The sequence below is a fragment of the Balaenoptera ricei genome, chromosome 4 (assembly GCF_028023285.1).
Source record: "Balaenoptera ricei isolate mBalRic1 chromosome 4, mBalRic1.hap2, whole genome shotgun sequence".
Taxonomy (NCBI): domain Eukaryota; kingdom Metazoa; phylum Chordata; class Mammalia; order Artiodactyla; family Balaenopteridae; genus Balaenoptera; species Balaenoptera ricei.
The window spans coordinates 159,170,710-159,192,718 of record NC_082642.1 but is presented as its reverse complement, the minus strand read 5'-3'; the positions used below and the strand labels follow the sequence as shown (position 1 = coordinate 159,192,718).

Below are 22,009 nucleotides of genomic sequence, written 5' to 3'. Positions count from 1 at the left end.
AGCTCTGTCCCAAATGCCCTCCCCATCCCATCTCTGCCGGGAGAGCTCACCACGGAGACTCTTTGAGGGTCACTGCCCGGCTGGACCTCCCTTTGCTCCCGGACGCTGACCTGCCCCAGGAACTTCTGTTCTCTCACCCCGACCCGGTGCCCCGGGGCGTCCAGGGGGCAGCGAGTGACTGAGCAGACCGTGTGGCGGCCCAGGCGGGCGTCAGAGGTGGCGGCAAGCTTACGGACACGCGGGAGGGCCACCTTCCCTCCCCCCCACCCAGAGGGACATAGTGTGGGGGAAACATCACCCGCCCTGCCCTCCCCCCATGTCTGTGATGAGCTTCTCCCTCTTCTGTCGGCTCAGCTCTGGGATCCCAGCTGAGGTCACAGACGTCCACACGGTCACTTGGGACCCAGAGTAAAATCGTGCATCTCAAGGAGGTCAGAGGAAACACCGGAGGCACCGGTTCTCAGGAAGGACCCGCAAAGCTGCAGAGCCACGTGGCCAGCCCTGCGCAGCCACGGAGGAGGCCACGGCCAGCCGGCCGCTGCAGAGTGAGCTCCGGTGCTGCCCGGATTCGTGCTGAAATGGATGTTGGATTCTTGTCTTGTGAAGGGAGGCGGGGACTGTGCTTTGTAAGAGTCTCCCCCACCCCGCCACGGCACGGAAAGGGGACAGGACTCCCCGGGAGGGAAAGGACGGGCCGTGCCGGGAGGAGCCCCGAGAGCTGGACAGCAGCCGTGGCCGAGGACCGCCGCGGGCCCCTGCCTGCCTGCGTCACTGCTGCAGGGATGGGGGAGGAGATTTCGGCACAGGCAGTGGGGGGAAAGGCGGGGAAGGCACGCTCTTCTCTCTCTTGCCTGGGGACAGTCGTCTCCCGGCTGGGGCGTGCAAGGGCGCTGTGTAGAGAAAAGTGTCGGAGTTCCCCCAGGACAGCCCCAGGGACCCCCTTCCCGGGGCGGGCCCCTCCCCCTCCCCCTCCCCCTCCCCCTCCCCCCCCTCCCCCACATGTGCCGGGACACCCACTCACGCTGCAGAGGAGGTCGGGTCCCCTCTGCACACACAGGCCGCATGGGATCTGCCCCTCCCCACCGCCCAGCCCCAGCCTCTCCCCCTCGCTCACGCCCCTGCACCCCGGCAGACCCAGTCTTGCCCAGCTGGGCACCCGCCCTGCCCTCTGCCCTGAGGGGGCCCCAGAGCACCTCTGCATTCCATCTTGCAGATGTCCCCCGCCCCGGGGCCTTCCTGGCCACCCAGCTGAAGTGCTGCCCTCCCACCCCCCCCTCGCCTCTCGCTGTCCACACCCTGCACTCACCCTCCCCTTCGTGATTTTTTTTAACGTCTTTATTGGAGTATAATTGCTTTACAGTGGTGTGTTAGTTTCTGCTTTATAACAAAGTGAATCAGTTATACATATACATATATCCCCATATCTCTTCCCTCTTGCGTCTCCCTCCCTCCCACGCTCCCTCTCCCACCCCTCTAGGTGGTCACAAAGCACCGAGCTGATCTCCCTGTGCTATGCTGCTGCTTCCCACTAGCTATCTATTTTGCATTTGGTAGTGTGTATATGTCCATGCCACTCTCTCACTTCATCCCAGCTTACCCTTGCCCCTCCCCGTGTCCTCAAGTCCGTTCTCTACATCTGCGTCTTTATTCCTGTCCTGCCCCTAGGTTCTTCAGAACCGTTTTTTGTTTTTATTTAAGATTCCATATAGCTTTTGCACAGCAAAGGAAAACATAAAACAAGACGAAAAGGCAACCCTCAGAATGGGAGAAAATATTTGCAAATGAAGCAACTGACAAAGGATTAATCTCCAAAATTTACAAGCAGCTCATGCAGCTCAAATACCCCTTCGTGATTTGGCATTTGTGCATCTCCCTCACTGGGATCTAACCCCTGAGGTGGGGGCGGGGCACAGGGTTGGCCTCCATCCAAATTCTTTGAACAGACGAATGAGTGGCTCAGCCTCCGTTTAGATATTGCTGGTCCCAGGGAGCACATCCGGGTGGCGGGCAGTGGCCGCGAAACCTCTCCCCGCTAGCCCAGCCCCGTCTCGGAGCTTGTGACACGGCATCTCAGCACAGGACACGGTCTCGGTCACCCCATGGGCCCCTCCAGGCCTGGAAAGGGTGAGGAGCCGACGGCTTTGGCCCAGTGTGAGGATCCCTGCGAACACCCACGGCTCTGCTCCCGGGAAGTGCACCCACCAGCAGGGTGGGGCCAGAGGGACCCCAGGGGGACCGCAGCCCTGGGGAGCGCCCTCGGCAAGGGTGTGGCGAGTCGTGGTCAGTGTCGGTGACCACGGGGCCACCTGGACGGCCGAGAGACGACGCCTCATGGAAGAGGCCTGGACAAGAGGACACGCTCAGGGCAGCGGCCGAGTGGCATCGGGAGGAGCCCCGGGAGAGCCAGGTGAGACTCCGGGGCTCCCACACCTGTGACGCCTGCCGTTCCCACCGCTGCCAAACCAGGGCGGCCTGGGGGACCCCGGCCACCAGACAAATAACGAAATGCAAACGTTTCTGAGAATGTGTTTTCCAGCTCCCTGGAGACAGATGCTCAGTTACGGCAATAAGCCAGTTACAAATCCTGCTATGGTTCCCCGGACGCTGCTGCAGGATAAAGCCATCGTCCCAGCGAGGCTGTCCACGCCCTGGAAGCCCTCCAGCCTGCTTTGTTTTCAACTCTCCGTGATTCAGACTGTCACTACTTCTGACCTGCCTTTCCTCCCAGGAGCCCAAATCGATGGTGGTCACTCACCATCCAGGAACAGGCCTCGCGACCTGGCCTCTCTGCTGGAATTTATACCAGTGACCTTGGTTATACGTCACCCCTTAATTTTTCATTGCTTATCTTTCCCAATTCTTCAGAAAGCCCCCCAGCAGGAATGCAGTCCTATTAGGGATGTTGTTAACCACTTTTTCAGAGTCTTCTTGTTTTAATTTGCTGAAAGGAGAGCAGCCCCTGCTTGCGACTTCCAATTGAGGTTTGGACAGGTCTCTTCAGGGGCCAGGCTGGTCCTCTTTTCCTGCTGTGATTTTCCTTCGACCTTTTAGCGGCAGCGTGTGATGGGGACAGGGCAAGACCTGTGAGCAGGCAGGCACAGGGACCAGAGTGCCATCCTCCCCTCCTCCTGGTCCTCCTGGGCAGTGGCAGGGCTCCCAGGGCGGGAGCAGGGCTCACACATACTCGGTGTGGGCCCACAGACGAGCCTTCCCCTCACTGCGCCCGGGAGAGGGACCCCTGCTCCACTCAGCAGCTGATGGACAGAGAAAGCCTGTGGCTTCTCTGGGAGCCCCGGGCCAGGGGAGCTAAGTGATCAGTCCACTCGGACATCAAAGCCTCACGGAGGCAACAGCTTCTGTGCCAAAGCTTTGCACGTATCAGCCTGTGTGATGCTCTCAACGCCCTCTGAGGTAGGACATATCAGAACCCCCGTTTACAGAATAGGAAACTGAGCACTGATGCATGAGCAGCTTTCCGACCGAAGGCTGAGTCTGCAGGTCCCTGTTCAATAACCACTGCCCGGTGATACGACTCTCGCCTTATCATTGACACATCCCTTTGCAATGTTATTCAAAACGGATTTCCTGGGACTTCCCTGGTGCTCTAGTGGTTAAGACTCCGTGCTTCCAATGCAGGGGGTTTGGGTTCGATCCTGGTCAGGGAACTAAGACCCCGCATGCCGCGGGGCGCGGCCAAAAAATAAACGTATGTCCTGTTGGACATTGACAGCGCTCGGACTCACCCCCAAGAGTCAAGGGAAGGGCAGACATTCTGATGTGAAGTATGTGTTGGGCCTGCCCAGGCGTCTAATGCCCAAGGGTGCAGGGATACCCAGGCAGGCCGCTCTGCGTTCCCCCAGGGGTCCCTCCAGCAGCCCCCAGGGCTCCCAGCCTGGTGTCTGGGACTCTCCTCCCCCAACAATAGTATCGAAAGAAACCACCAGGAGAGTCTCAGAATTCTCTAAGTGGAATTCTCACTTGCTCGGGGGTGTGTGAGAGTCAGGGGTGATGGACGGTTGGCAAAATCATAAAGAGCTTGAGCTCCACAAACTTGGTCCATCCCAGCGTTTCCCAGACTGACCAGCCTGTGGAACACCCGGAACAGCTCAGGAAACAGCAGGTGTGCAAATTACAGTGAACGACCCAAAAATTAGAGTCGACAACCCAAAACCATGATCAAAATATTGCTGCAGGAAATGGTCAAAGCTGGATTAAATACAATAGCGGGTATTTAATTTTAGGATTAGGAAAGGCAGAGACACACAGGCCTGCACACACAGGCACACACACATCCTGCTCTCCTGGCTCTCGGACGCCTGGTCTGAGACACAGAAACTGGGCAGCTTGTGTCATCACTGTGGAGACAGTGTGTTCTCAGGGGCCCCATGGCCGGCAGGTGAAGGGCGGGAAGGCCCTGGGCGGGCTCCAGGCATCTGCCGAGGGGCACCAAGGAGAGGCTCCCAGCTGCCAGAGGAGGGGCCCAGAGAGCCCGGTGCCCCCGGTGGGGCCGACAGAGCCGCTCCAGCAGGTGCGCGGGGGCGGAGAGCAAGCTCCAACCACACGGGGCGGGCCCGCCGCGTCTGCAGGGGTGAGTGGGCCCTGGCAGGTGGCCTGAAAGGGGGAAGCGATGGCATCAAGGGGCATTCATGCCCCCTGACCCGCGGGAGCGGCCGAGGGCGTGCTGCCCTCCCCAGCTCTGGGGCCACGTGCCAGCTGGGCCGGCACGGGAAGGGGTCCAGAGGCTGCTGCGTGAAGGGAAGCTTGGGTGCGGTCAGATTCCCAAATCCATCACGCAAATACTCAGCTCATCCATTGCTTTGAGTCCAATCCAGAACCGGGTGAGGGGACCTCCCCGGACAGGCACCTGCTGGAAGATCCTTCCTGCTGATACAGAACCCCCGTGAGTGAGTGCGGAGGCCGGGCTGGCCGAGAACGGGAACCCTGCTCTGATGCGGCCGATTCCCAGGGAACCTCCCAGGGAGAGCCTGTCTCTGGCTCAAACCCCAGTGGACACAGCTATGCAGCATTATCGTGACGGTGGCTGAATGACAGGCCCTGTGAGCCCATTACTCAGTGCTACCCTCCCGAGCACATCCGCCGAGTGGGCTAGAAGCTTCTGACGGACCCCAGCCCTCGGCCCGTTTGCTCCCCGCGGGCTGTCTCAGGTTGGGGACCGCCCGTGTTATAGGTGCAGTCCCCATGCATTCCATGGTTCCTGCTTGGTTTTCATTTCCCCAGCGACAAGTCCGAATTCACTTCCTAATGAGTCCTCTCAGGGAGGAAAACGCAGGCAAACTCGCCCTGTTCCATCAATTTGCCTCAAGTCCTGAAACTTCCCAAAGTCAGCAGTTGTCAGGTCTGAGCACGCTCCCAGCGGCCGAGAAGCTGAGGGCCGAGCGACAGGCCCTCCCGGGCAGTAGCCCCTCCACCCTCCCCCTCCGCCAAGGGACCCAGGGCTGCGCCACCAGGCTCCGGGGAGGGAGGTGCCACAGACGTCAGCAACCTCTGCTCCGCGCCCGGCTCCTCCACGACTGGCAGGGGGACAGCAGCTCCTGCCGCTTACAGGTTGTCAGCCTAAAAAAAGCAGCATTGTTCAACCCCAAACGGGCAGGCGCTGCCTCTGGCTTTGACGTCTCTGCCTGCTGGTTTGTTTCAGATGACAAGTCCATGCAGCGTCGCTCCTGCACCCCGGGCACACGCCCACACACACGGCGAGGCATGTGCACACGCGGGCAGTCACGTACAAGAGAAGGCCATGGAGCCCTTGTGCGAAGGCAGTCCTCCTGGGAGACTGGGGGCGGCATCCCCAGGGGCCTCTGGAATGCGCCAGCGGCCGGGTGATGACGGGAACCGGCTTCCTGTGGGACGCACGCTGCCGGCCCTGCTGGCCTTGGGGACGGGCCTCTGAACTGGAATGTAGAACAGGCGGGGGGTTCCCGTGTTGAAACAGCTCTGCAGGAACACACGTGGGGCCCTGGGTACGTGGGGATGTTCAGGCGGCTGGGCCAGAAGGGGACCCGGACCTGGGTGCCTCCTTCAGGGGCCGTGCGCCCTCTGTGTCACCCCCTGTCTCCTACGCCCTGACAGGCATTGAGCTCTCCTGGCCCTTTCCCTTCCTTACCAGCCATGACCACGGGCGCTCAGGGCCTCAGTTTCTGTACCTGCAGAATGGGACGGGTGCACCAACCTTCCAAGATGTCATGAACGGAAGTAAGGAGTTCACGCAAAGCGACAGGCGGTAATGGGTGGTCAATGAATGCCTCTCTCTGGGCTTTATGTACAATTTATTTCTCATCCTTGCACCAAACACTTCCCCCCTGCAGCCACCAGCTGCCTGGAGCAGGGGGAAGGGCAGTGATGGGCTGGCGGGGGAGGGGCCCCAGGCCCTGAATTCTCACCAGGACACTGCCCATCCACTCATGCCTCAGGCGGACCTGAGAGGCCCCGGGAGGCTGGGGTGATAATCCGACAGATGCAAAGGGCAGGGCCAGTCCCTGGTTCCACACGTGACCACAGGTCCTGAATAAAGAGGCCGCGGGGGGCCAGGGCACATGGAACCCGTGAAGGAAAGAGGACCGCCAGGCGAGGAGAGTGCCATGGCGGCCAGCTCCAGCCAGCTTAAGGGCCCACCGCGTGTGCCCAGACCTTTACTGGATGGAGCCCCAGAGCCATTTCGTGGTGACCTAGGGTGGGGTACAGCAAGATGCGACAATCGGGCCCCCATATCATTGAACCCTGTGCCAGGCTACACGTGCCTGCCTCCAAATTCCTTTCATGTGAAAGAACCAGAACCTTCTATCTCGTGGTTCTAAAGGATGTTTTTCTAGGCTGTCGGCTCCGTACCGGTTGGTCTGAGCATCCCGCCTCCACATGCCCACGGCCTCACACACGGTGGGCTTCATGGCCGCGGCGCAGAGACTTTCCTCTCGGCAGACGGGCCGGGGCTGCAGCCTCGCGGCCGCCCCCGCAGAGCGGTCACCGTCCCACGTGTCCGGAGGTGGGTGTGCAGCAGACAGAGCTCCGGGATCGTCATCCACCTGAACGTGGGCCAAAAGTAAATATAGTTCAAGAGTTTAAATAAAACTCTTTCCAGTGCGGTAGAATTGCTGGGAAGGAGTACTTTTTAAAATAATAATAAACAGAAGTTAAGTGGGTCCGGGGAGTCAGGCGGGAGGAGGAAGGAAAGAGGCCTCTGGATGCTTTGTTGGGCCGGGGGCTTCCAGGGCGGACATGGCAATGCTTCTGGGGCAGCCGCTCAAGCGTCCGATTGCCAGGCTCTGGCTGCGGCTGACGGGCTTCCTGAGGCTGAGCCTGGGTGGGGAGCCCACTGTCCCGGTGAGGAGGCCCAGCGCCTGGGCACGAGCTGAGGCTGGAGTGGCTTAGATCCCCACCCGGGCGGCCTGCGCGTGAAGCCCCAGAACCTGGGAACCGCGGTAGCCTGGGATGCTCCAGCTGTCCCGCCCTAACCGGTGCGGATGCAGACCCACCCCTGCTCCCTGAGGCTCTGAGGGCACAGCAGGCCCCGGTGAACTGATGACAAGCCAGGACCACGTGCCCACCACATGGCCGCCCTCCGGCTGGGAGCGCTTAGTGCCCGCCTCCTGCATGCGTCTCCGGTCGGAATGAAGGGCAAACACCCCCAACAGAAGAAGCCGCCTCCCCACGGGGCACTTCCAAGAGCCGTGCCCCTGTGTCTGCTTTACCGGCGCTGCCGGCTGTGGCCCCAGCAGGGCTGGCGCGGGTCTGAAACGTGGGGAGGTGTGCGCACGGTGCTTGTGTGCCAGCGTCTGTGCATGGGGGTGTGAACGTGTGCATCAGTGTGTGCCAGGGTGCGTGTGGGTGATGGGGGTGTGTGTGTCTGTCACGTTTCTCCCCAGAGACGAGGCCACGTTGCAGCCCACGTGGCCCGCTGGCCGGCCGACCCGCGGACAGCTGCAGGTGGCAGCTGGGCTCTACTCCCTTTGAGGCCGAGGCCGCAGAGCCCCTCTGAGCACAGCCCCTGGTGCCCACGGCGCAGCACCAGAGCTGGCCATTGAACGAAAGCTCTCCTGTCCCTCTCTGCCAACAAGCCCTTCTTGTGCTTTTCCGAACAGAATCGCCAGTTTTCTCAACACTCCCACCGGGAGGACTTCCACCCCCTGGTGGGCAGCTGAGCCCAGGCTCCTGAGGGGCAGCCAGGCCTGCCCAGCCACAGGGAGGGGCGCTTGGGCCCCTGTGGCCCTGCCCTGCCAGTGCCCCCCGCCGCCTCTGACCACTGCGCGTCGTCTACCCCAGAGAGGAGGCCGGCTCAGTGAGCAGGCACGTGGGGGCAGCTGAGCCAGCTCCCCCCGGGTGGCCCTGGCGCCGTCAGCCCTGTCCCCTCAGACGCAGGATCTAGAGCCGGCCGAGGACGGTCTGCCACCTGGACAACCCAGGTCAGTGCCCGCGTACGAAGGCAGCCCCCGTCCACACCTCTGCTGGGGCCCTGAGCCCAGGTCCAGGGGTCAGCCATCCCTCCCAACCCCACCCCGAGGTGTCTGGGGTTCTCTCCCTCCCGGAAGCGGTGGCCTGGGGCCAGACGTCCAGGCAGATGGGGTGTGAAGCCCACCCCCGGGGAAGGCAGCGGGGTCAGGTTGGAGTGAAGCCACGGCGGCTGCCTTGCTGATCCCACGGCGGGAGCAGCAGGGTAGCTGTGGCCACCGACGGCTGGGTCGGGGGACGCCCGTCAGCAGGGCCTCTTCGCGGTGTGCTTGGCAGGGACGGGGAGTGGACGAGCCAAGAGCAGGGCAAGGGGGAGGAGCGTTTTAGGGTGAATGGGGCTGGTTCCAGCCATCACCCCCTTTTAATCCCCACCCCCACCCCCAAATGCTGAAGGATCCACTCGACGACTCAGGCAGTCAGCTCGGCTCATCGATGCAGATGACCCCGGAAAGGACGCTGCCAGGACCAGGGTGGGCGTCCCTACCAGCAGGCCCCCCACCCATGGCTGAAGGTGTTTTCTGCTCTTGGGATGGGGTTTGGGGGAGGACGCCCAAGCCTCTGGGGAGGGGGGGCAGGGAGGCTGAGGAGGTGCCAATAGCTGGGTCCAGGCGTCCTGCAGAGCTGGGTGCTGGCCGTATCTGATAGTTTGTGCTAATGCGGTGATCTGGATGGGGCTGGTCACACCAGAAACACCAACCGTGGGATTAGAATTTGGGATTAGAGTTGGGGCTTTGAGCCGGGTGCTATCAGCCAGACCCCTGGGGAGGAGAGGGGGCTGGAGACTGGCTCAACCACGTGGACGATGATTGGACCAATCCAACCCCGACGCAAACGGGGCCCTGAAGCTCAGTGAGCTCCGCGATTGGCCACCGCAGAGTAAGGTCACACATGGATGTGCCAGAAGGGATGGCCATCCCTGAGGACGGAGGCTCTTTCCTTGCGGGACCCTCCCAGACCTGGCCTGATGCGAGGCTCCTTTTGGTTGACTCTGACGTGTAGCCTTTTACTACGATATCTGCTTGCTGTAACCTTAAGTATAACACTTTCCTTAGTCCTGGGAGCTGTTCTAGGTAATTATGGAACCTGAGAGAGCCTGTGGGGACCCTGAATCTGCAGCCAGCCAGTCAGAAGTGCAGGTGGTCCTGGGGACCCTGAACTGGTGTCAGAAGTGAGGGCGGTCTTTAGAGGACACGCCCCAAATCCCAAGTCTGCCCAACTCCAGGTCATATCCAACAGAAGAGTGTATCCAGACAACAAACTCCCACAAGTGAGAAAAAAGCCTGACAACTCAATTTTTTATTGAGGTATAGTTGGTGTGCAATGCTATGTAAGTTTCAGGTGTACAACATAGTGATTCACAATTTTTAAAGGTTATACTCCATTTATAGTTATTATAAAATATTGGCTATATCCCCCATGTTGTACAATATATCCTTGTAGCTTATTTTATACTGAATAGTTTGTACCTCTTAATCCCCACCCCTATCTTGCCCCTCCCCGTTTCCTTGTCCGCACTGGGAACCACTAGTTTGTTTCTGTTTTGTTATATTCGCTAGTTTGTTGTATTTTTTAGATTCCACATATAAGTGATAACGCAGTATTTGTCTTTCTCTGTCTGACTTATTTCACTGAGCATAATACCCTCCAAATCCCTCCATGTTGCTGCAGATGGCAACATTTCACTCTTTTTTATGGCTGAGTAATATTCCATTGTAGATATAGACCACATCTTCTTTATCCATTCATCTGTTGATGGACACTTAGGTCTGACAACCCAGTTTTAAATAAATGAGTGAAAGACTTGAAAAAAGCACTTTTAGAAAAGTTACCCAAATGGCCAATAAACGTGAAAAGGGGTTCAGCACCATCAGTCACCAGGGACAGGGAGAGTGACACGTCACCAGGCACCCACCCCCCACCTGAATGGCTAAAAATTACAGGCTGCGGAGAGATGGCACTCCTGCTGGTGAGTAAAATCTACAGTCACTTCGGAAAACTGTTTGCTGGGGTCTATTGAAGCTAAACATGCAAACATCCTATGACCCAGGGTGCCCCTCCTGGTATATACCCAACGGAGACGAGAGGCTGCGCACACCAAAAAGTTGTACAAGAATGTTCATCATGATCTAAACGGAAACCTACCATTGTCTGTCCGGAGTGGGATGGACAAACTGCATGTCATACAACAGAGTACTGCACAGCGGTGCAAAACAGCAAGCTGCTGACCGTTCGATATGGGTCAGTCTCTCAGGATACGATATGGAACACAAGAGGCCAGACCCCAAAGCACACACCACAGGCTTCCATTTAGGTATTCGGGTAATATTCGTGATGAGGCAGAACTAGCCTGTGTCATAGAGATCAGGGCAGTGATTACCTTCAGGGTTTGGCATGAACTGGAAGGGGCCCAAGGGGCCACCAGGTCACCGGAACCACCTCGATCTGGGGGGTGGTTCCACAGATGTGGCAGGTCGTATTGTACAAAGATGGCTGCGTCAATTACCCCCTTCCCACAAGGTTTTCACAACATGGACTTGAGGCTCCTGTTGAGGTGCGAGGTGGATAATCCCTCTCTTTGAACGTGAGCAGACCTTTGTGATCCCTCGATCAATAGAGAGAGGACCACGGAAAGACTCTGTGTGCACTTCCGCCTGGACACTCCCTCGGGGAACCCAGCCGCCATGCTGCGACGAAGCCCAAACCACCCGGAGGAGAGACCACATGCAGAGGCCACGTGGAGGGGTTCCGGCCACGGCCCAGCTGAGGCCCAGCCAGCGTCAGCCAAAAGACGTGAGGACGGCTGCTCCAGCGGAGCGCATCCAAGCCTTCGGTGCATCGCAGCCCCCGCTCCTCACAGACGCCCTGGAGCAGGGGCGGGCTGTCCCCGCACGCCCGGCCGGCTCCGGACCCGCAGGACCCTCACACCACGAACGGGCTTCGTCCGCTGCTTCCGGAGGCTGCTGAGGCAGCGCTGGTGACGGGACCAAGTGCACACACAGAGGGTAAGTGAAATGTACACTTGGGGGTCTGTGCACTTTGCTCTGTGTAAGCTACAGCTCAATTTTTAAAAGAACCATTCAAACCCTCCTGAAGAAGAAAAAGAAGGCAGTGGGGCTGCCCCACCAGTTGAATGGTGATTTGTAAAGCTACAATCAAGGGTGAAGTGTGGGGACTTCCCTGCGGTCCAGTGGTTAGGACTCCGTGCTTCCACTGCAAGGGGCACGGGTTCGATCCCTGGTCAGGGAACTAAGATCCCGCATGCTGCGTGGTGCAGCCAGAAATAAAGGGGTGGGGATGAGGTGTGGTGTCAGCCCAGGAAGTGACAAACTGGACAACTGAACAGGATAGAGAACCCAGAAGGACACCCACCCATAGGTGGGCTTGGATAAATAAGGGAAGTGGCCTGATGGATCCTTGGAGAAAGACACACAATAAAGGAGCGGGAAAACCCCAGGACAAAAAATTAGATCCTTTCTTTACACTCAAAAAGCACCTCCAAATGGATTAAGAAACAAAATGTCAAAAGCAAAAGTTTAAAACTTTAGAAGAAAATACATGTGAATATCTACGTGACCTCAGGATAGGGAAAAATTTCCTAAACAACACGCTCACAAACCTTAACCATATAAAAGAAAAGATTGATACGTTTGACTACATTAAAATTAAGGACTTTATGCAATAAAATATACCTGAAGGAAAGGTATATTTTACCTTGTGAAGGGACAAGCTGCAAACTGGGAGATAATTCTCACTGCACCCAAAACCAACCAAAGACAAGTGTCCAAATTTACAAAGAATTCCTAGGGGTCAGGAAGCAAAAGCAAACAACCCAACAGCAAAATTGGCAAAAGACAGGAGAAGGCGCTTCCAGGACAGCATAGGGGCCAACAGACGTGGAGAGAGAGGTCCACTGTGCTTACTGTCATCAGGGGACATGTTTCATAATGAGATGGAATTTTGCACACATCTGATTGACCCAAAAAAATGTGTTGATAATTGCAAATGTCAGAGAGGACGTTCATCACCAGAACGCTTACACTTTGCTGGTGGAGCATAAATGGATGAACCGCTTTGCAGAACAGTTAGGCATTACCTTGCCAAGTTAAAATGTTGCGTTCCCATGATCCAGATTCCGTTCTCAGCTCTCCTCCCAGCAGGGTCCCCCGCGGGTGTGGACAGGAGGCCTGTTCGTCAGAGCGAACGCCCGAGCAGCCCGAAGGCCCGACAACAAGAGAAGAGAATGGATGATGTATGATGTAATCACACAATGAAAAATTCTACCATGGTGACAGTCGCTATCTACAGCTGCTCACAGAATATAAACAAAGCTCAGGAATGTAATGTTGAAGAGGAAAAATCAAGTCCCAGAAATAAAAACAAAATGAACACCAAGTGCAGAATCATGTTTACCTCGGATGGAGGAGGAAGCGGTTGAGGTACTGACTGTTCCAGCTCTCGGATTGGCCGGTGGTGCGGAGTGTTCATTATATTTTTACCATAATCTTAAAGGAAAAGAGCATCCAGCGGAGACCAATGCAGAGAGTGTGCCGTGAACCACAGATTATGATAAATCCAGGCTGTGCACGTGAGGTCTGGAAGCTACTAAAGTATTTGTTACAAAGAGAGGGGGAAGGCTGAGTAGGCAGAGTACAGAGGGTTTTTAGGGCCGTGAAACTACTCTGTATGATACACATCATCACACATTTGCCCAAACCCCAAAATGTACAACACCAAGAGTGACCCTAATATAAACTATGGACTTTGGGTGACAATGATGCATCGGTGCAGGTGTATCATTTGTGACAAACGCACCGCTCTGGCGGGGATGTTGATGGTGGGGGAGATTTGCGTGTGTAGGGACAAGGGGTGTATGGGAAATCTCTATACTTCTGCTCCATTTTGTTATGAACCTAAAACTGCTCTAAAAAATAGTCTAATAAAAAATTTTTTAAGAGAGATGGCTGGGGAGAGAATTGAGGAAGAAGAGTTGTTATAAACATTTTACATTGTTTTTGGCTTGATCAGCCAGCATATCCATCACCAGACTCTCCTCTCTAAATCACAAGTGCTGTCTGTGTCAAAGGACCCAGCTATGTCAGGACCCAGCCCACCCACTCCAGGGAAGGGCACCTGTGAGACACGCCCAGCTGGTCCTCAGCACCAGGTAAGGGAGAACGTGGACCTGAGTGTCCTGAAGAGCCAGCCCAGAGCACATCCCATGTCACACTGGTCCTCACGGCACCCACATAGAAGTTGTCACCATCCTATTCCTCAGCTGAACAAGAGAGCTGCCTCTGCACCTGCCCTCACACCAAGGGGAAACACTCCAAGCTTGGTCACTTCACTCTCAATGAGCCAGGTCCTGGACAACTAACACCTTGGTTTAATTCCCAGAGCAGCCGCCCTCCAGCTCTCTTTGTAATCAGGGCTTCCCTGGAAGCAGGAACGCAGGAGTGAAGGCCTCTGCTCAGCTCACTTTCCCTCTGGCCATACGGGTCACTGTCGCTGGGACGTGAGGCCTTGCTGGAATCCCCTGGGATGGTCTGGCTGCGGCTGAAAGATTCTGCCCAGGCTGGAGGCTGCAGGCGACAGGGGCCAAGGCAACCCAGTGCCCAGAGCTGCCCCCTGCACCTGGCTGCACTTCAGCTGCCCCTGACAAGGGGCGAGGTCCGCCCGAAACTCTCGTGCAGCTTGGAACGTGGTTTCCTCCAGAAAGTGCCCCCTGCACAGCTTCGTTCACCAGCACCTCACATCCGGCTTTTAGACAGATCATGTGGGGAGTCACGATTCCTGGCTTCCTGAGGGGCCACTGCCTGCCCGGCCTGGCTGTGTCCAGGTGGGGTCACAGGTGGGGAGACCCTTTGACGTGTGACCTGAGGTGCAGGCAGGCAGGAGGGGCACAGGTATGTGGTTGCGGCACCTGTGCCTCTGTTCCCACCCCTCCTCACAGGCCTGGGACCCCAAGACCTGCAGCTCCAAGAGATGCTGAGGATAGCAGGGTCCCCAACCTTACCTCCGACACTCGGGCCTCTGGGCCTCATAAAGCAAGTCTGATCGAGGGCCCCGTGGGATTCTGCGGCCACATTCACTCGCCTCCCGGGCCTCAACCTCCCCCTCCTTCTGTCCACTTCCAAGAATGGCGCCCTCCCGGGGAGGATCGGAGCTGATGCAGTGAACACGGCGAAGCTGCCCGGTCTTTGTCGCAGGTGAGTTTGTGCCGCCGCCCCCGGCAGAGGCCAGGCGGTCTCGGCAGCCCAGGCGAACGCCGGCTGGACGGATGCTGCTGGGGGCTCTGCAGCCCCTGGACACCCATACGGCCCCGAGGGGGTGTCCTGAGGCCCCACCGCAGGGCGAGGAGACCGGCGGCTCGCCAGGCTCACACCTAGCCAGGCCCGGGCCCACCCCCCTGCCCCCAGGGGACCACTGGGCCTCGGGACCACAGCCACCAGGCAGGGAAGGCGGGGAAGGTCGGCCTTGGCGTCTGCGGGACAAGCGTCATCGCATCAGCAAACCACCCGCTGCACCCCGCCTGCAGCTTCACCCCGGCCCCAGCCAGCCTGGAACTTTCCAGGCTGGGAGCTGGGAGCAGTGCAGCCCCGGAGCCAGGGGCCGGCCTCGGGCAGTTCCTCGGCCACCTTCCTGTCACGTGGCCGTGGCCGTGGCCCGTGTGCGTTATGGACCGTTCCCGTGAAGTGGGAACGGCCGCAGCACTGGCTTCAGGTGGCCGTGGCCGTGGCCGTGGCTGGGAGTCCAGGGGTGGCGCACACAGAAGTGCGATCCACACCTCAGCCGCTCCCTGGAGAGGGGCCGCCGTCACCACCCATTCCCATTGCGGCCTCGGGGCAGAAGCGCAGGTGGACAGAAGGCAGGCCGCCCAGCCCCCTCGGGAGAGGCCCGAGCGCCCAGGAACACCGGGCGGAAGGGGAGCCGGCGTCTAGCTCCGAGAGGACGGGTGGGAAGAGGGTTAAGCCGGAAGAACCCATCACGGGGGAGGCAAGCAGACGGATGCCAGATGGTTCTCCGTTTGCACCCGCGTGTGGGATCCGCCCCCCCGCAAGGCCTGCCCTGCTTCCTTTCTCGCCTTCACGGATCAAAGGGATGTTCGCCTGGTCACACAGCTGAGGGGTGGGCGGCTGCCGGGGAAGGGAACCCGGCTTTGAGAAGGTCTTCAGCAGACAGGCAAGTCCACAGTCAGCAAGCACCTTCTGCAGAAAATAGAGCCCCTCGGACAGTCTGATGCCCAGAATCGAGAGATGAAAGTCTTTTTGTGTGAATGCCAGGGCTCCAGCCTGGCGTCCGTCCCACTGTGAGGCTCGTACGACTCCTGGAAACTGCAAAGGGAACAGGACCCACCAGAGAGGAGACCATCCTCCCCCAGACCAGGGCCAGCAAGGAAGGCCCAGCTCCCGCCCACTGCCGGGGGTGTAGGGGGTTAAGTGGGTGTTCCCCAGGAAAGAGAGCACGTCCCGAACCTCCAAGACTCAGGTCAACACCAGGTGCCCGCCCTCGACCTGCCTGAGGATTGAGGGTCTTCCCAGGGGAGACCGGGAAGCAACGTGCTCTGAGCTGAACACAGGTCTGAGAAACCGGCCGCCGCCCTCCAGGGAGGGGGCCCAGGACCACCGGGTCCTTTCCAGATGTGAGTTCTATGAACATGGCTCAGACTCAACGGAAGAACCACTGGTTTAAAAGCAAGGGGGGTTAGCCTGTCAGTGCCCAAATCTTGACTCTGCTTGAATTATTTCTGGAACCTGGGCTAATGCCCAGTATACACAGGCCTAATGAGCAAAACCGGAAATCCTACATCATGTTACATTTTGTAAGAGCCTTGCCGTATCGGTTTCTGTTTCATTTAGCTATTTGCTCAGTGACTTAGAATAAAAACCGACCATTTCTTGTCCTTCACAGTTCTGTGTGTCAATTTGGGGTCTGCTCTCTCTGGAGCCCCTGGGGTTCAGGGGTGTTTGGAAGGTCCAAAATGGCCTCACTCACATGGCTGCAGGTCGGGGCTGGCTGGTGGCCACGAGGTCAGCGGGGCTGTTGGCTGGGGTCCCTGGTTCTCCTCTGTGTGGCCTCTCCTCGTGGCTGCTTGGACGGCCTCCCAGTATGGCAGCCAGGCTCGAAGAAGCAGGAAGTAGAAAGGCCTGGGCTTGGCAGCCTCAGAACTTCGTTTCTGCTGCATCCTTTAGGTCAGAGCCCGTCCCAGGGGCTGGGGGAATTCAAGGACCGGGAAATTAGCTCCGTCTCTTGATATGGGGGCCGCGTGTGTACCGGGAAGGGAGGGATTGTAGGGGCATCTTGATGACCAGCTACCCCACTCTCGTCCAGCTGTGTCCGTGCAGAACGGCCTTTCTCACTGTCCAGCGCCCACTTGCAAAGTCCAAGGTAAGAGTGTTGAGAGAACCTTGTGGACAGTCCTGACCACATACCTGCCTCTCAGCGTCCAGGTACCTGGGCCTCTGCTAGGTGAGGTGACGCCTCCCCGGGGTCCTCTGGAGAACACGACTCTTCTGTTCAGCGTCCCAGCAGCTGGTGGTCTGGGATCTGCGGTCTCATCCTTCTCCATCACCAGTTCCGGCGAGAGCTCCTTCCCCACCTCCCCTGGCAAAGCTGAGGGCTCAGTGGGAAGTTCCTGCTGGGGGCGGAGCAGAGAAGTCACAGGTGAGTCCCAGTTACTTCTGCCTCTTCCTCTAGGCCCGGGAGTCTAGTCCCCAGCCCTTTCCGCCCACCCCCTGACGGAAAACCCTCTCATCCTGGCCCCTCCCTCCCCGCCCCGGCCTGCACACACACCCCGGGCACTGGCCTAAGGCAAGGGCTGCTTCCTTTGGTGGCAGGATTGGACCCGGTGCTGCTCCTGAGAGCTGAGCCTACCCTCATCTGCACACTGGCCTCAGGATTTGGGGTCCGGCTCAGGAGGCCAGGGGGTGGGTGGCTCCCGGCATCTGCTGAGACGCCCGTGGTACTACTGTGGTCCAGAGAGGGTCCTCGCAAGTCTGGAGTCTGGGATGTAAGTGAACGGTCACTAGGGTGGACCTAGCGACCTAGACCTTGCAAATGCAAGTGGCATCTAGCCACCAGACACTTCACTCACAAGGATTGAATCTAAGCAAGATATCAGAGCTGTGTGCAAAGACCTCTCGTGTACACAGATATTCTATGTGGTCTTCTCTATTCTCTGTGCAGTGGTGAACAGATGTGTCCCTGCCCGGGGGAAGGCGGCTCAGTGTGCCTTGAATAAGCTCATGATCAGAAATCAGCTTGACCGAGATGGGACAGCCGCAGCCAGCCCTCCAACCGCCCTGGCTTATTGAACTTGTACGTTTTCTCTAGACCTCAGCCCAGACATCACTCAGGCAGGCACCTTCCCTGAATCTCATACATGGCAGGACCCAGTGTGCAGTCTCAGAGCCCCTCACAGCTTGCTCACAGCACCCGTCAGTTTGTGATAAACGTGTTCTACTGTGGATTTGTTTTTTGTCACGGCCCCTAGCACCGGGCTTGTCACACGTCATGACACATGACATGTGTCCCATGCAGCTGACATGCAGCGGGAGCTATCAAACGAACCCATACTCAAGTAACGACCAGCTAAGTATGCCTGGTCACGTAAGTAAACTGTTGATCCACCTGCTGGAATACTCTTCAGCAACTTAAAGGAGATGTAGAAAACTATAACGTGTGAGAAAATGCAGATAAGATCACATCAGGGGATATCAGGCCATTGTCAAACTGTATGTACAATTCGACCCCAAGGAGGACAACAGTCATGCCTAAGCATTAAAGACTCTCACATGCTGCGGTCGGGATGCAGAACGATGCAGCCGTGAAGAAGGTTTCGGCAGTTCTTTAAAACACGTGTGGCATTTATCCCAGGGAAATGAAAACTTGCGTCCACAGCCAAACGCATACGCAAATGTTCATGACAGCTTTGTCTGTCATCCCCTCAAACAGGGAACGACCCAGAGGTCCTTCAGCAGGTGAGTGGATGAATAAACCGCGACACCTGGAAACTACGCAGCAAAAAGAGAAACGATAGACACAGTTCCCTGAAAGGACCAAGCCTGACTCCGAGTATAGGACGTTCTTGAAATGACAGAATATGGGGATGGAGACAGATGAGGGGTGACCGGGAGTAGTGAGCGCCCCAGAGAGCATGACTGTGAAGGGGGAGCACAGGAAAGACTTTGAGGTGATGGAGCCCCTGTGTGTCCGGACGGTGGTGGTGCTTACTGGTCCACACGTGATGAAATGCCATAGAGCCGGGCACACTTGCACCGTCACTTTCCTGGTCTTGATATTTCACTAACGTCAGATGTAACCATTTCGGGGGAAACTGGGACAGGGTCTGTGACAGCTCTCTCTCCTCCCCTTGCAACTTCCTGCAAATCTATCATTATTTCAAAGGAAAAAAATTTTTTTAAAAAAGAAATGAAGAAAGATTGAAAAGGAAGATTCTAAACAGTAACAGGATTTATCTCTTAGTGCTGATATTAACTAACTTTTTGAAAAAATCTGTTTGGGTTTCTATATTTTTCCTGCTTTCTCTAAGCAGCATGGATTACTTTCGTAACTAAAAAAAAATCATAGTCTAACATTAGGGGAAGCTGGGGGGAGGATATATAGGAACTTGCAACTGGTCCGTGAATCTAAAATTCTTTCCAAATAAAAGGTTTTTTAAAGCAACTAGCAAAAGAGATCAGATGCTACATAGGTGTAGTGAAAAGGCAGAAAGTGAGTAACCTGAATAAAGTAAGAACTCTTTGCTTAGAGAAAAATCACTAATCACCAGTCTCCTCCCACAGCTGCTAAACCCAGCGGGGCATGGCAGGGTGTGGGGGTGATGCTTCCCCACTGCCCCCTGGCACTCCCCCTGGTGCCACTCCCCCGGCCCTCGCTCTTCCAAGCCCCTTGTAAGCGCTCACCTGCTCCATTGCCCTTCCCCACGTGGCCTCGGGATTGGAACCCACGTCCTCCTGCCTCTCCCGAGCTCTGATGGCCCCTGGTCCGTGTTAGGATGACGATGACTGACAGGTGGCTCGGCTGTGTCCCTGCCTCGTCCATCGTCCTGGAAAACCCCCGGGGTGGGTGGGCGGATCGGTGGGAGTGACCAACCTCAGAGTGCTGGGCCCAGCCATGGCATCTTCTCAAAGCCTCATCTCCTTCTCTGTGGGGTGGACACTGTCCCCGATGGGGTGAGGTCAGTGAGAGGGCTGAGAGGTCACACGTGCAGTCACACCTCCAGGGTCTGCCCGCAGCTGGTGCTCAAGACGCTGGTTCCCACCCAGCAGGGGGAAGCGGGTGGCGCCCCCGGACCCCGGCTCACTCGGGGAGGGGTCACGGCCCGAGGCTCTGCTGTGCTGCCCAGCGCCTCACAGACACTTCTGAAGCCTGCCTGCTGCTCCCGCGCTGAGGCTCGCCAGCTGCCCCTCCCCCCCGCTTCCCCATTTGCCAAATCCCTGGGTATCTCCTGCAGACAGCCCGTGCCCATCCGCCCCTTAGAAAACCCGCACACGGCTCGCGCAGGTGCCGAGGTCCCCGATGTCCATTCGCTGCCCCGGCTGGGTCTGCGGGCCTGAGGACGAGCCAAGTCCCGACAGGTCGGGGCAGGGCAGGAGGAAGAGGCAGCGCCTGCCAAGGCTGGGGCAGGAGGCAGCGTCCCGCATCCAACTTGGAGGTGCCGGGAGCCCAGGGGGATTGGATGGCAGGCCAGGGGACAGAGGATGGGGGAAAGAGGGAGAGACGGGTGGGCATGGGAGCAGGCAGACAGGTCGCGAGAGAGGCGAGCTGTGCAGAGGTCTGAGGCCTCCAGGGGCCGAGAACATGTAGGTTGGGGGCCCAGGGGTTGTCCTGTGGGTGCTGGACGTGGGGGTGAAGGGGCACTGAGGCCAGGGGCTGCCACGATGGGGGACATGGGAAGAGGAAGCCAGGTTAGGAGAGGGTGGTGTCGGAGGAAGCCCCTGGGCTTCAGGGCAAGGGCTGGTGTCCTCAGAGCAGGGCAGTGCAGGGGGGACGGGGCGGGGTCACTGGAAGGCTAGGGGAGGGGACCGGACGTGCCCAAAGCTGCGGGGCCGAGACCCGAGAACGAGTGACACAAGTCTGGTGGCCAAGGCTGGCGCCTGGTGGCCTTCGGTCCCTGGGGGGCAGCAGGTGGCTGGAGGGCCATCGCTGGCGCCCTGGGCTCGAGTGGCCGGGGAAGCCTCTCGGGGCTGACTCACGGTCTCTGGGCAGGAGCGGGGCCACTCGGGTCCGGCCCGCTGTCACCGGCAGGTGTCGGGATGAGCACCTCGGCTTCCATCTGGAAGTGGGGGACCCTTGAAGGGGGGCAGTCCCAGGGACCCTCAGATTTGGTGCTTTTTTCTACATTTCCATGCCTTTAGGGGTGAGCGTCAAGGGAAGAGGGGATCTCTCTGGCCACAGCAGCTTGATCTCCAGCGGGTCTAGACCCCAGGTTCTGCAAACCCTCCCTCCAGGGCCGGCAGCCCCAGACCACGAGCCCCCCAGAGGCGGCCCCTTGCCTGGGCTCCCCACACACACCCGTGCCCTTCCCTACACCCACCTGTAAGTGCAGGCGAGGGGCGGTCTGCCTCCTGTGCTGGGCCTGCAGTGCCCTGGGACGGTCTGGGTCCCCTGCTCCATGGACATGTCCCTGCAGGGCAGACATCAGCGTGAGAGGCTGAGGCAGGAACCGGGCCCAGGTCTGGCCTCCACGGCTGCCGCTCGGGGACCTTTCAGAACTGTTTTCTTTTATTTATTTATTTTGTTGTTGTTGTTGAAGTATAATTTGTGTGCAATAAACTGCACCCCTTAAACTGTATTAATCAGGGTGTCTGATGAGCGTCTACGCCCATAAAATCACCACCACAATCAAGATTCACTCCTAAGGTTTCCTTGTGTCCCTTTGTAACCTACGTCCCTCCCAACTCCTGCCCCAGGCAACCACTGACCTGCTTTTTGTTGTTGGGGGCAGGCACTGGTATTAGCCTCTTGGAGGCAGTGAGGCAATCACTATCAGAGACTTCTAGGGCCACCTGTCCTCTCCAGCCTCGCTGGCCTGCCCCCTGAGCACCCAAGCACACCACTGCCCCAGGGCCTTTGCACGTGCTGTTCCCTCAGCCTGGACGGCTCTTCCCCCAGGTGGCTACCTCCTCACTTCCCCCGGGTGTGTGTCCACCTGTTACGTGGTCAGGGAGGCCCCCCCCCATCCTGTCTTAAACGGTTACCCCAGCCTCTGCACACCACCTGCCCTGTGCTTTGCCTTCTTTCTCGCCCAGCACATCTGGTCTCACACATTTGCCGGCCCTTGTTGGTGAGCCTGGGGAGAGCGGGGCCTTTGTCTGTCGGGCTTGCTGCCTGAAGCAGCGTTTCAGCTCCCGCCTCCAACACAAAGCTTCGGGCAGCCAGTCCCATCTGATCCCCAGCACCTGCCACGGTCCATTAAAATGAAACACCACAGAGGGAGCCTCTCCGTGGAGGAGAGGAGGTGGGGCGGGGAGTTTGGCTTCTCGATCCTGTGGCCGACAGTCACCGCCAGCCTGGAACCCAGGGCTCC

The 22,009-nt window shown here is 58.1% G+C and overlaps 1 long non-coding RNA gene across 2 annotated transcripts; it reads right to left on the bottom strand.

Annotated features, from left to right (window-relative positions):
* Positions 1–9,955: 9,955 nt before the first annotated feature.
* Positions 9,956–17,092, bottom strand: LOC132365025 (uncharacterized). 2 transcript variants are annotated; one of them, XR_009503033.1, is made up of 4 exons: positions 14,474–17,092; positions 12,871–14,333; positions 12,554–12,644; positions 9,956–11,431 (listed from the first exon to the last, which is right to left on the bottom strand). It is a non-coding gene; the product is annotated as an uncharacterized LOC132365025 (long non-coding RNA). The 2 variants fall into 2 exon arrangements; XR_009503032.1 differs by having other exon boundaries at positions 12,554–14,333.
* Positions 17,093–22,009: the final 4,917 nt, after the last annotated feature.